The sequence below is a fragment of the Canis lupus genome, chromosome 2 (genome assembly GCF_048164855.1).
Source record: "Canis lupus baileyi chromosome 2, mCanLup2.hap1, whole genome shotgun sequence".
NCBI lineage: Eukaryota > Metazoa > Chordata > Mammalia > Carnivora > Canidae > Canis > Canis lupus.
The window spans coordinates 54,448,651-54,461,882 of NC_132839.1; positions in this window are offsets into that span (position 1 = coordinate 54,448,651).

The window sequence follows — 13,232 nt, forward strand, 5'->3', positions numbered from 1 at the left end:
TATATGGAATTTAAGAAACAAAGAAAAAAAGAGACAAACAATAAACAGGCTGTTAAATACAGAGAACAGACTGGTTGTTACCAGAGGGGAGGTGGGTGAGAGGGTTGGGTGAAATAGATGGAGGGGATTAAGAATACAGTTATGGTGGGGCACCTGGGTGGCCTAGCCAATTAGGGATCAGACTCTTGATTTTGGCTCAGGTCATGATCTCAGGGTCCTGGGATCAAACCCGGTGATGGTGTTCAGTGGCAGGCTCTCCACTCAGCAGGGAGTCTGCTTCTCCCTCTCACTCTGCCCCTCCCCCTGCTGGTGCTATTTCATATTTCTCTCTCTCTCTCTCTCTCTCCCTCATGAATAAATAAATCTTTAAAAAAAAAAGAATATAGTTATCATGAGAGCACTGAGTAATGTATAGAATTATTGAATCACTATATTGTACATCTGAAACTCACATAACATAGCATGTTAATGAACCTGAAATTTTGAAAAAAAAAATAAAGTGTAAAACATGGTTTAAAAAAAAAAGACTAGATCATGATGAAAAAGAAAATCTGGGGGCTGAGGTGGCTCAGCGGTTTAGCGCCGCCTTCAGCCCAGGGCCTGATCCTGGAGACCTGGGATCGAGTCCCACGTCGGGCTCCCTGCATGGAGCCTGCTTCTCCCTCTGCCTGTGTCTCTGACTCTCATTCTCTCTCTCTCTCTCTCTCTCTCTCTCACTCTCTCTGTGTCTTTCATGAATAAATAAATAAAATCTTTAAAAAAAGAAAGAAAAAGAAGATCTGAAGAGGGCACCTGACCACTCAGTCAATGGAACATGTGACTCTTGATCTTGGAGTTGTGAGTTTGAGCCTCACATTGGGTGTAGAGATTACTTAAAAATAAAATGTTTAGGAGGGAAGGAAGGAAGGAAGGAAGGAAGGAAGGAAGGAAGGAAGGAAGGAAGGAAGGGGAAAAAGAAAAAGTGCTAGTACCCTGTATACAGGTGGTGGGATTGCAAAACGGTGCAACAGCCAAGGAAAAATTATGGCAGTTCTTTCCAAAAATGAAACATAGATGCACTGTATGATTCAACAATCCCACTTCCAGGTAAAGACTCAAAAGAACTAAAAGCAAGGACTCAAACATATTTGCATGTTCCTGTTAATGGCGGCATTATTGACAATAGCCAAATGATGGAAGCACCCCAAATGTCCATCAGTGGATGAACGAATAAAGAAAATGTGGTTTACAAATATGTGTATGTATGTATGTGTGTGTATATACTATGGTGTATAGTAATGAATATAATAATGTTGTAGCATTGTTTACAATTAATGTTATTCATTATAATTATAACATTATTTAGCCTTTAAAAAATGAAGGAAATCCTGTCACACGCTAAACACAGATGAACCTTGAGGACATTATGCTAAGTGATATAAGCCAATCACAAAAAAACAAGTGTTATATGATTCCACTCATACTAAGCATCTCAATAGTCAAATCATAGAGACAAAAGTTAAAGGGTGGTTTCCAGGGCCTGGGGCAAGCAGAAAATGGGGAATGTTTATTTAATGTATGCAGTGCTGGTTTTGCAAGATAAAAAAGTTCTAAAGATCTGTTGCACAACAATGTGAATACACTCAACACTCCTGCTCTGGACCCTTAAAGATGATTAAGGTGGTAAATTTTATGTTATGTGCTTCTACCATCAAGAGAAAACATTTCAACCATTTAAAAGAGAAACAGACTTTCTTAGGTGAGTCCCAGTTCCCAGAATTAAAAACTACTAGCCCAAAGTGACCCCGCAAAGAAGGATAGCATTGAGCCAGGCTGTGAAAAACAGAACCATCTGGGCAAAGAGGTGGGAAGGATGTTAAAAAGGAAGGGATCAGTTCAGAAGCGGTGTCATTATCATCATGAACATTTATAATAATGCCTACTGTGTGTCAGGCGTGTGGTTCACATGGGTTCTCTCATGGAATCCATGCAACAGTGAGTGTATGAAGGGCCATGTTACAGAAGAGAAAGCAGGTGGTAGTCTGGGGGGAATGCATGAGGGCACCAGTCGGCCCGAGGGAGACGGTGCACGTAGAGATAACACAGGTGCAAAGGGAGGAGGTAGGTTGTCCTAAAGGCCTTCACCGCAGGCAGAGACATCACATTGGGTGTAGAGATGCTACATGTGTAGGATCACATGATGCTATGGACATGGGGAGTCATTGTAGGTTCTAGAGCAGAAACACGTGATTTGAGTGGGGTCTTCAGCAGGTGAATCTGGAGGCAATATGCAGAAAAGACCAAGCTGTGCCCTGCATTAGGTGGAAACCCAGTCCGTGCAACACTGACACTCCTGAGCCTCTCATCTGAATGACTCATATCCCTGGGGCAGCAGGTCTCCGGCTACCTGTCCTGCTCTGGCTGAGCAGGACCAGATGGGATCGGGCGTGGGGGCACCTCCCGTCCCTGTGTGCGCCCTCTGCTGGAGGCGCCTGGCCTGGCGAGTGTCTGCAGGCCAGTCTGGGTACTCAGCCTCTCAGGCTTTCCTTTTTTAGTAGAATGATGGGATGTCTTTTGGAGCCTCAGTGATTACAGTCTAAGGTTTCACAGAGGACAGTGATCTTTGTCCTGTTGGCCTCTGGCCTCCAGACACCCCACCTCCACCTCCCTGCTAAAAGGATTGAGATCTCAAAGATTCTGGATTTCCTTTCTTCTGCTGCTCAGCATGAGCCTCAGCACCCCAGCTCATCCTCAGGAGGGACTATCAAGCAGAACCCTGGAGCTCGTGGTGGGTAATGCTGGAACCTGCTTCTTAGAAATGGAGAGTTCTAGAAATCTATCCAAAATTGAACATAGGGTATAGGAACTACTGAATGCTGCTCCTCGCAGATCTGATCTTTTCTCCTTCTGGATCCAAGGCCTCTGCTGCCACCATTGTTTTGCTGGATCCTTGGTCAGGCCAAGGAGCATCTGGAGCTTGATCTCCATCTCGGTATTATTGGGCAGGGGAGGGTACTGGAGCAGCGCTGTAGGTCATGTGCCCGGTATTGTTCAATCTAGATGTCAGTTAGAGTAAGAAAAATAACCCAGAACCCTGGAACACACTGGATCCCAATGATCAATACAAGTTTTACTCAGTGAATGTAGATTACACTGAACCGAAGCAAGAAGGTCCAGACTTCTAAATGAAATGTCTCACTATAAAGCTGCTTATGATGGAGGTCTTCCAGAACTCATCTGCATAATTTTCCTCTTTATCCAGGAAATGTTTTTCCTCTAAACATACAAAATCATATTGGCATGTTGTGTTGTGGTTTACGCTAATTAATAAATATCTGAAACTTGGAAAAACGAAAATAAAATTGGACACGGATGACCATGACTGAACAATAGATTCCTGCTCCAGAGACATCTGGGTGGCTCCGTTGATTAAGCATCTACCTTTGGCTCAGGTCAGGATCCCGGAGTCCTGGGTTCAAGCCCCACATTGGGCTCCCTGCTCAGTGGGGAGCCTGCTTCTCCCTCTCCCTCTGCCTACTGTTCCCCCTGCTTGTTCTCTTTCTCTCTGTCAAATAAATAAGTAAAATCTTAAAAAAAAAAAAAAAAAAAGATTCCTGCTCCAGTAAAGAAAGGTAATAAAGTCTACTGTTCCAGGATTCTTCCAAGAAGGGCCTCAGCCTCACAGGAGGAGCACCATAGTAGACTTAAGCATGGGGCTGTGGGGTTTGCAAACCACCCCAACAGCAAACCCCTGGAACCGTGCCTAGTGGGCCTTCCTGGCACTGATGCAGCTCTGCAGATTCCTGAGGCCATGGCTACAAGCCCTGGCTAATATCCCTTCCAACCGTGAGAGCTCCCACTCTGTCGTTCTAAGCCAATCCAGTCATATTAAGTGAAGGAAGATAAGTACATTTGAAAATCAGACTCACCCTTGGAGGGTTGAGTATTCATTTCTGAATTAACCCAGGCTGGATTCAGGGATTCCTGAGTTTCTGATTTGTTTCTCCTCTTTTGGTAATAAAACAAAACTCACAGAGACAGGAGACGGAAAAGGTGCCAGGAACCATGCTAAGTGCCTTACATATGTTTCTCTTTCTGTCTTCACAGTAACACTCTCATCCCCATGAATAAAGGGAGACTAGCAAGTTCATAAAGGGATCTGCCCAACGTCTCCTAGCTGGAGGCCAGGATTCAGGTTCAGGTCTGTCTGACACCTAAGTAGCTAGCCTGCCTCTTTTCCATCCCCTGAGCTCCTGCTGCATTTAACAGCCCCACCCCAACCACCTCTTCTAGCAAGAAGCCCAGCCGAAGCCAGATTCTGTGGGGCTGCCCTACCTACCCCACCCCACTATAGCCATCCTCCAGAACATGAAACAGGCATAGAAAAAGTATGTTGGGGGGGCATCTGGGCAGCTCAATCGGTAAAGCATCCGGGTCTTTCAGCTCAAGTCATGATTCCAGGGTCGTGCATGTCAGCTTTACGCTGGGCATGGAGCCTGCTTAAGATTCTCACTTTCCCTCTTTCTCTGAGCCTCCATCCCTCCTCCCCCTTTCTCTCTCTCTAAAGAAGAAGAAGAAGAAGAAGAGGAAGAAGAAGAAGAAGAAGAAGAAGAAGAAGAAGAAGAAGAAGAAGAAGAAGAAGAAGAAGAAGAAGAAGAAGGGAAAAAGAGAAAGAGAAAGAGAAAGAGAAAGAAAAAGAAAAAGAAAAAGAAAAAGAAAAAGAAAAAGAATGCTCAAAATGTTTCATGTGCATTGGAAAATTGCAGGACCCAAACCATAGAAGATTGAGTCCATCTGGGATCCTAAAAGGATTTTAGGGAATTCTTAAAATGTTTCCACGTTCCACATTTCCAGCCCCCACATCCATCCTGTGAAAGAGACAAGTGTCAATACCCTCATCTCACAGAGAGCACACAAGGCTCAGAGAAGCTGTGACCCATGCAAGGTCACACAGTTAAGGAAAGCATCTTAGTCAAAACTAAAGGGACATGAGTTTCCGGAGGAGGAGGCACAGGCTGGGACTCGGCCCTCCAACACCTGGGCCAGCGCTCCTGGCTTGGGCTGGCAGAGAGCAGCAGTCTGCAGAAAGATCTCCAGTGTCATCTCGCATAGTTCTTCCTCCCTCACACGTGCTGTTTTCTCATTATTCTTCCTCCTTTTGCTTCTCTTCCTTGTCTCTCACCATAAATTACATCCCTTGTCTAAGGAATAATTAATTCCGCTTAAGTGAAGATACTAGCAGCCTCTTTCCTGTGCTCACATAATTATGGACCATTGCTTGCATAGCCAGCCTCTGGACATGCTCGAGCTGTACCCTACTACTTATTGAGCTTTGAACAATTTGAACTAGGCAGGTGCATGCATTAGCTCATCACATCCTCACACGTCTCTGAGATAGGTTTCCACTTGCCCATTTTATAGATGGGGTAATGGAGACTCAGAAAAGCCACTCATAGCTTATTCAAGGTCACACAGCTGATAAGGACTGAGCCAGACATGAACTTAAGTTATCCTTAAAGCTAAAGTCCATGTTCTTTACCCCAAGGGTCCAGCTGAGGAGTAGCCAAACCATAGCCACTGTCTGCCTTCTCCATCTTTAGAACCTTTCCAGTTAACAGGATGCTTCATTCAGCATGCTCCTAGGTTAGGCCAGGTTTGGAGATACCTAGTGATAATTAGAATCATTATTCCCCCACCCCACCCCCATATACTGGCCACTTATTTCAGGCATTGTGCTCTACCCCATTAGGTCATTCAGTTCCCACAAATGCTCTACAAGGTGGATACCACTATTCCCATTTTACACGTGGGATAGCTGAGTCTCAGTAACTTGCCACTGGCATGCAGCTTGCAAGCAGTGAGATGAGAATTTGGACTCAGATCTGGCTGATGCCTTTAATCATCTTTCGCCCTTCCTAACAGCCAGTTTGATCTTCCAAACATGGCACGAATCCTCTCTGCCTCCAGAGAAAGGGCAGGAGAGGCAAGTCTAGTCAGTTTAGCCATCAGGAGACTCAGAACATCCTGAGTTCATGTCTCCTTAGTTCTGCCTGTGGACTGGCTGCCTCTCCCTGCAGGAGAACTGCTCTGGGTTTCAGGACAGATGCCAGAGGACAGCTAGTGTCTGCTGGAACCCTGGGAACATATGTGACTTGCCTATTTGCAGGTACAGGGGAGACAAACACTCAGGATGCTTAGAAACCGTTCCTTTTCTTTCAGCAAGACATGTAGGCACTGCTCATCATACGAAGAGAAGAAGAGTAGTGTATTTCAATCAACAGTGGGGGATCAGTGAATCTGCCGTGAGGCTCACTCACTAATGCAGAAGAGATAGATAACTGGACATGAAAGAGAGGGGGAACCAGTGAGGACACTTTTGGTTACCAAGTGACAGAAAACCCAACCCAAACTGGTTTAAGCAAAGTGGATTTATTGACTATAGAGCAAAAAACCCCAATGTAGGTGGAGCTTCAAATGCAGCCTATCAGAGGATCAAAGGTTGACTCCACGTCCCAGCTTCTCAGCTCTGCTCTCCTCCATGTTGGCTTCGCTTTCCTATCAGGGAAAGATGGCAGCCACAGCTCCAAACCTCTTACCCCCTCAGGAAAAGGAGAAAGGTAGTCCAACAGGTCAAACAACTACCAGAGTTTCACTGGCTCTAGCTGGCCTGGCTCGGTTTAACACTGACACAGGGAAACGTGCTGTGTTGATGATGTGCTGGGCCTGGGCACAGGCTACCCTTGAGATGGGGGTCAACACACAGCTAGGCTTGGACGTAGAGTGATAGAGGGGTGGTGCCCTCCAAGCAATATTGGGAAAAATCATGAGAAGCAGGATGGGGGTGGTGGTGATGATGGATGTCAGAAAGAATGAGAGAGGCAAAGGCAGTGGGAGGAAGGAAGGCAGGAAAGAGGGGGAGGGAGGGAGGAGGAAAAGAAAGGAAGGCAAAAGTCTACTTGGGGTGAACAAACGCACAAACAGATCCACAATTTTGTGGTTACAGAGATATGCCAAATAGCTTCCAGACAGATTATGCTCCCAAAATTCATTTGTAAATCAGTTTCGAACTCAGCACATTTTTACCCATGTGGGGAGAGGGGAGGGGGAATGTTTTATTGTAAACTCCCCAAACTAGCCTAACATTTTAAAATATAATCCATAATGTAGTGGAAATGCTTGGATATTTGCAATGAAAAATAGAAAGCAAAGCTTACAACAGTGGGTGATAAATAAAAAAGATTTTGGATCTGAAACCTTGTCTCTATTTGCTGTGAGTGCTGATGCCTGAGAAAAAGCACGCTAATTAATGAGAATGAGCTAGCAGATGGAGACTCCAGTGTGGATCTGAAGGGGGCTTCTCAACCTTCCAAGGGCTCAGGAGCTTGACAGCAGGACTCTCTGTGATGTCGAATTTCCTTTCACATGTTATGGTTTTCCTTTTTCTTGACATAGCTGTATCAAGGGGAACATCCGTCTTACAACTTCTTTTTTACAGATGTCCCTGGAAGATGTGAGTCTTGACAACTCCACCATGATTTGGGTCATTTGGAGCCTACAAGTGAAATCCAAAGGAAAAAAAAAAAAAAAAAGAAATCCAAAGGAGGTGGTCCCATGATCTGGAAGGTGGTTCCATAGCATCTGGGCAAGAAGTGGTGTAAGGGGAGGGGCGGGAGAGGTTCTGGGATGGAGGAAACCTGCCTACAATGGAGAGGCTGGACCTGCTGAAGAATTACCTGAGCTTGTGGGAGGGAATAGACAGGAGAGGCGCTAATCTCAACCACAGGTGCATTCAAACCCAGGAGTCCTTAGCACTCAGGCTTTCCCCTCTCTGACCATCCAGAAGTATGGCAACAGCACCCCAGCTGAGTCTAGGCAGAACCCCACCCCACCCACTGCCCATTGGCCCAGGGAAGGTGATTTTCTATTGCTTCTGTTTTCCCGAGAGCAAGCCGATTACACACACCTCCCTCGCCTTTCCCCCGTGCTCTCTCCACAGTGGCAACCAGACCACAGAATTTCTTTGCCTAAAACACAAATCTGATCCCATCATTTGCAACCCCCCAGAACCTTTCAAGTTTGCCCAGGGCCTACAGCAGCATTTCTTATAATCTTCCTTATGTTCCTTAGAACCCTCATTCTTGGTCAAATAAGTTTAAGAAACCCTCTATAGCATATATGCTCTTGAAGAATCCCAACACAAAATGACAAATTAAAGGCTCTGAGCAGCCTTTCAGTAAAGGACCTGTTTTGATTTTTTACTCTATCAATCCTTTGCCTTACTAGACACAGAAGCCCTTCTTATGCATTGTCATTTAACAAACAAGTTTGGGAATCACTGGTTTAAAAGATAAAGCCCAGACCCCAACAAGGCATCCAAGACCTTTCCATTCCAGCTACAACCCCTTTTCCTGGCCTCATTGCCCAGAGTTGTTCTACAGATGTACCCTGGCTCCCCCATGTTGACCACAAGCACATGATTTGTGCTTTCTTTTCTCTGTATTTTTGTTCATATTATTTCTGCTTCCTTCCCTTTTCCCAAGTAAAACAACCTTGGCCAGAACTCCATTCAGATTATTATTCTGTTAATATGAATTAACCAACATTTATTGAGCATTTACCATGTGCCAGGCTCTCTCTATTCAGCTGTGTGCACTCAGGCCCCCAAGCTTCCGAACTCAAGGAAAATGCTGTCAATGAGTATGTTGACTTCTATGTTTTGATATTCCCTTCCATCCAGCCCCCACAGCCCCTCGTACCAATGAACCTCTTTGTCCTTATGGTTACCCTACACCTCCTTTGCCTGGCTTGGGTTTCCAATCAGGTTCCCCATCACCACCTCCTTCCCTCTGAGAAGAGCTTTGCAGCATCTAGTTGACAAGGATGACTGGAACCCCAAGTTTATTCATTGGTTCATTCATTCTACAAAGACTGACTGAGCACGAGGGGCTTTAAGAAAGACACGGTCCTCACACTCAAAGAGCCACAGGCCAGAGGGAGATAGGCAGAAAACACAGTGTTATGAATAATTCAACAATTGCTAGTACACAAAGTGTTGCCAAGAAGTTAGGTGGTGGGTGGGACCTATGGGAGTGACTTACCAGGGACTTCATCTGGTCTGGGGAGCCTGGGGAGGGTTTCCTGGAGGAGACAAAGGCCCACAGGAGATGGACAGAGATGGGCAGGTTGAGGTGCATTTAAGGGGTGCAGCAGGTATAGCAGGCCAGGGTGGCTTTGGAGGAGGCTGGTGAGCAACAGGCAGGGTTCCTGGAGTAGTCTTGAAGACAGCACAGTAACAGAGTCAGCAGGCTTGGGTGCTATTCCTGACTGAGCCATTTAGTCACCAGAGGCCCTTGGGCGAGTTTCTTAACCTTTGTGTTTCTCTTTCCCTATCTGCAAAATGGCACATTTTTTCTAACACTTAGCTAAGTTTAATAAGCACTTACTACTTGCAAGGCATATTCTGAGCACTGTACATGATAGAACAAACTTGATCCTCACAAGAACGCAACAAGGTAAGGTATTCTCCCCCACTTAACAGATGATGAAACTGAGTCACTAAATGAACTTGCTGAAGGTGACTCAGCCAGCTGGAAGTGATGGTATCTACCCAAAAGGTTTTCTTAAGCTGAGACAAAGCACAGTGCCTGGCACACAGTAGTTGCTTAGTAAATTTTGCTTTTCGTTTTGATTTATTGTAAAAGCAATAGAAATCCATCAAAAGGGTTTAAGTCATTGAGAAGACATCTGACCCATTTAAAGAATGGTTCAGAGGGGTCCAGAGTGGACGCTGAGAGAGCCATCAGAGGCTATCACGGGGAGGGGCATACTGGCAGCTGGACCAGGCCTGTGGGAGTGGAGAGGCTGATGAGTGCCTGAGAAGCATTTCCATGGTGAAATCGATCACCTCCAAGATTAATGGGCATCAAGGATGAAAGAGAGGGAGTGGCAGGTTTCTGGTCAACCCTGGATGGAATGTGGTGCCATTGACATGAGCCCAGTATGAGGACAGGTTTGGCACGAACCCTGGAAGGAGATGAGGCGCTCTATCTTGCACAAGTGACATGGAAAGAGACCATGTAAGTGGAGATAGCCCATAGCTACAAGATGTACAAGTTCATATCCATGAACCATTTCATGCCGATGAGAGGTCAGGCCTTTGGAGAATGATAAACCAGCCACCGTTTGCTAGCAAGCCCTTTACTGGGCCTGACCTCATGCTGGGCACCTTACTGGCTCTCCCCCTGAACCTCTCCACGCCCTTGGAGCTCTGTTCTTATCCTCAATGCAGGAAAGTAAAAGATGAGTTCAGAAAGGTTCACTTACTAAAAGGAGTTCAGGAAGGTTGGCTTACTTTCCTCGTGTCAAGTAGGTGGTAGGTAGAGCTGGAATTTATTTTTTTTTTATTTTTTTTTATTTATTTTTATTTATTTATGATAGACACACAGTGAGAGAGAGAGAGGCAGAGACACAGACAGAGGGTGAAGCAGGCTCCATGCACCGGGAGCCCGACGTGGGGTTCGATCCCGGGTCTCCAGGATTGCACCCTGGGCCAAAGGCAGGCGCTAAACCGCTGCGCCACCCAGGGATCCCTAGAGCTGGAATTTAAAACGGAGTTGTCCAGATCCAGAGGGGTGAGTTGTCCATGGTCACACAGTGTAAGCGACACTGGGGATCTGGACAGTAGGCATGAAGCCCCTGTGTGTCCAGGGGTTTCCACTCTGTTCCAAGAGCTTTAAGTAGGGACCCTAACACAAGGCTTGAACTCAAGACCCTGAAATCAAGACCTGAGCTGAAAATAAGAGTTGGATGCTTAACCAACTGAGCCATGCCTGCTCCATGAGCTTTAAAAAATCCTTTTGTCTTCATTATTTCTGCCCACCTTATCCTCTGGTTCCCGGCCCCCCCCACCCCCCGAGTTCTGGAAAGCCCTAATGCCACCTCTCCCCATGCTCTGGTGGTCAGCCCCCAGCAAAGAACTCGACTTTGTTCAAGCCAGGCGATCCCACCAGATCTCCTCACACTGGGAGAAGGGCAGGGAGGTGGTATTGGGGCAGGACAGGCAGGACAGGGCCACCCACTCCACGGAAGGGCAAGGGGTGGCCAGTGTTGGCAAAATCTCCAACTAGGAGGATTTGGGCAGGGGCCCCCTTCCACTATGAGCTCCCCCGAGGTGCCCACTTCCCAAGATGGGGCTAGTCGTGGGGCCCAGAAGGAAGCTGGACTCTGAACTCTTAGTGCTAGCTTCCACTTTGGATTTATTTAAATGACTGTGAGTGTGAACATTTTCTTATAGTTTTGTTTTCTGGTATTTTCTCCTGAGTGACCTGACTTATGATCAATTTATCTGTCAGGATTTTACAGTTAAAAAAAATCATTTATACGTGCTGTTTATATGATTTCTAAAAATGGCTTTTAAAATATTTTAAAATGTTTAACCACAGCCAGCCTTTTTGTTTTTGTTGCTACTTTATCTTTTAAAATTACACAGGTGGGGATCCCTGGGTGGCGCAGTGGTTTGGCGCCTGCCTTTGGCCCAGGGCGCGGTCCTGGATATCCGGGATCGAATCCCACGTCAGGCTCCCGGTGCATGGAGCCTGCTTCTCCCTCTGCCTGTGTCTCTGCCTCTCTCTCTCTCACTGTGTGCCTATCATAAATAAAAAATAAATAAATAAAATAAAACCAGATATCTGGTCTCAAAAAAAAATAAAATAAATAAAAAAAATAAAATTACACAGGTGATCATGAGCATATTCTTGATGCCAAAAACTTAAAAGCATATGCTTCAAATGAAGCCAATGTCCCCTTGGCCCATTCTCTTTTCCAGTCCCCTCCACACCCCAAATGCTATAGTGTGTGTACCTACCTCCCTTCTCACCACTTTCTAGATATTTACACACATGTATAGTCACACAAAAATAGAGAACTTTGTTTTGTGTACATTTTTCTTCCTTATGTGAACATTTACCGACTGCACCTTGACTTCTTCACTTAATAATAGATCTTGGAAATACTTTTGGTTTTCTTAGCATGGTGAGGTTTGACTTATTTACATCACAAGAAATGTTCATTTTTCTGTTGACTTCCTCCCTTGAGTCTAAGCTTAAAAAGTCATTTCTCGGGACACCTGGGTGGCTCAGTGGTTTTTGATCTGTCTTCAGCTCAGATCATGATCTCGGAGTCCTGGGATCGAGTCCCACATCAGGCTCCCCGCAGGGAGGCTGCTTCTCCCTCTGCCTATGTCTCTGCCTCTTTCTCTGTGTCTTTCATAAATAAATACATAAATAAATAAATCTTTTTTTTAAATCCCCTCTGTCCCTCCCTCTCCTCCATCTCCCCCAGTTCCTGCACACTCTCTCTCTCCCTGCCTCCCTCTCTAAAATGAATAAATAAATAAGATAAACAAATAACTGCACATTTTTGCCCTAATACCACACAATTTGAAATATTATAATTTTCTAGTATCTTTTATATATAGATCTGTTCCCTCCTTCCTTACTCCTGTTTTCTAAAATTTTCTTCAAAAATCTGTTAATATTGCTAAATGAATTTTATAATCTTTTCTGTAAAAGTTTGAAAAAGAGCCACATTTGTATTTGCACTAAGCCTGTAAATTCATTTGACCTTTCTACTCGCACATTATTTAACCTTTACCTCAGGCATAGGGGAGCTCTCTCCCTACTTAAGTCTTCTCTTAGGAAAAAAAAAAAAAGGCAGTTTTCTTTATATAGAAAATGCTATATTCTGGTTTAATTTCTAGAGCATGGGACTACTGGTGTCTCAAAACTTTAAAAGACATCCACCCGCTCCCCAGGAAAACCCTCCAGACTGACAACTTTGGGGGGGAAGTGTGCTTGATTATCTTCCTTAAATTCTTCCTCGATTCATTTACTCATTAAAGTAGTATTTCTTTCAAGAGCCCACTGTGTGTGCCAGGCCCAGTTCTGTGCAGTAGGTATAGAGCAGCAAGCCAAGCGGTTTTCTTACAATTATCTCAAAATAAAACGTTTAATTAAAAAAACACAATTATGTCAAAATAAAAAGTTTAATTAAAAAAAAACAAAACCAAATCCTCTCTTCTCAGGAAGCTCCTATTCCAGGGGGGAGAGAAGAAGGGAAACAAGTAAGCAATTAGGCATATGTCATATCAGATGGTGTGAAGCGCTGCCGGGGAAATGGAAACAGCGGTGGGGGCGCGGGGCTTGGGAAAGTTGGTTGGGGAAGCCTCTCTGTCCAGGGTGCTTTTGAGCAGAAAC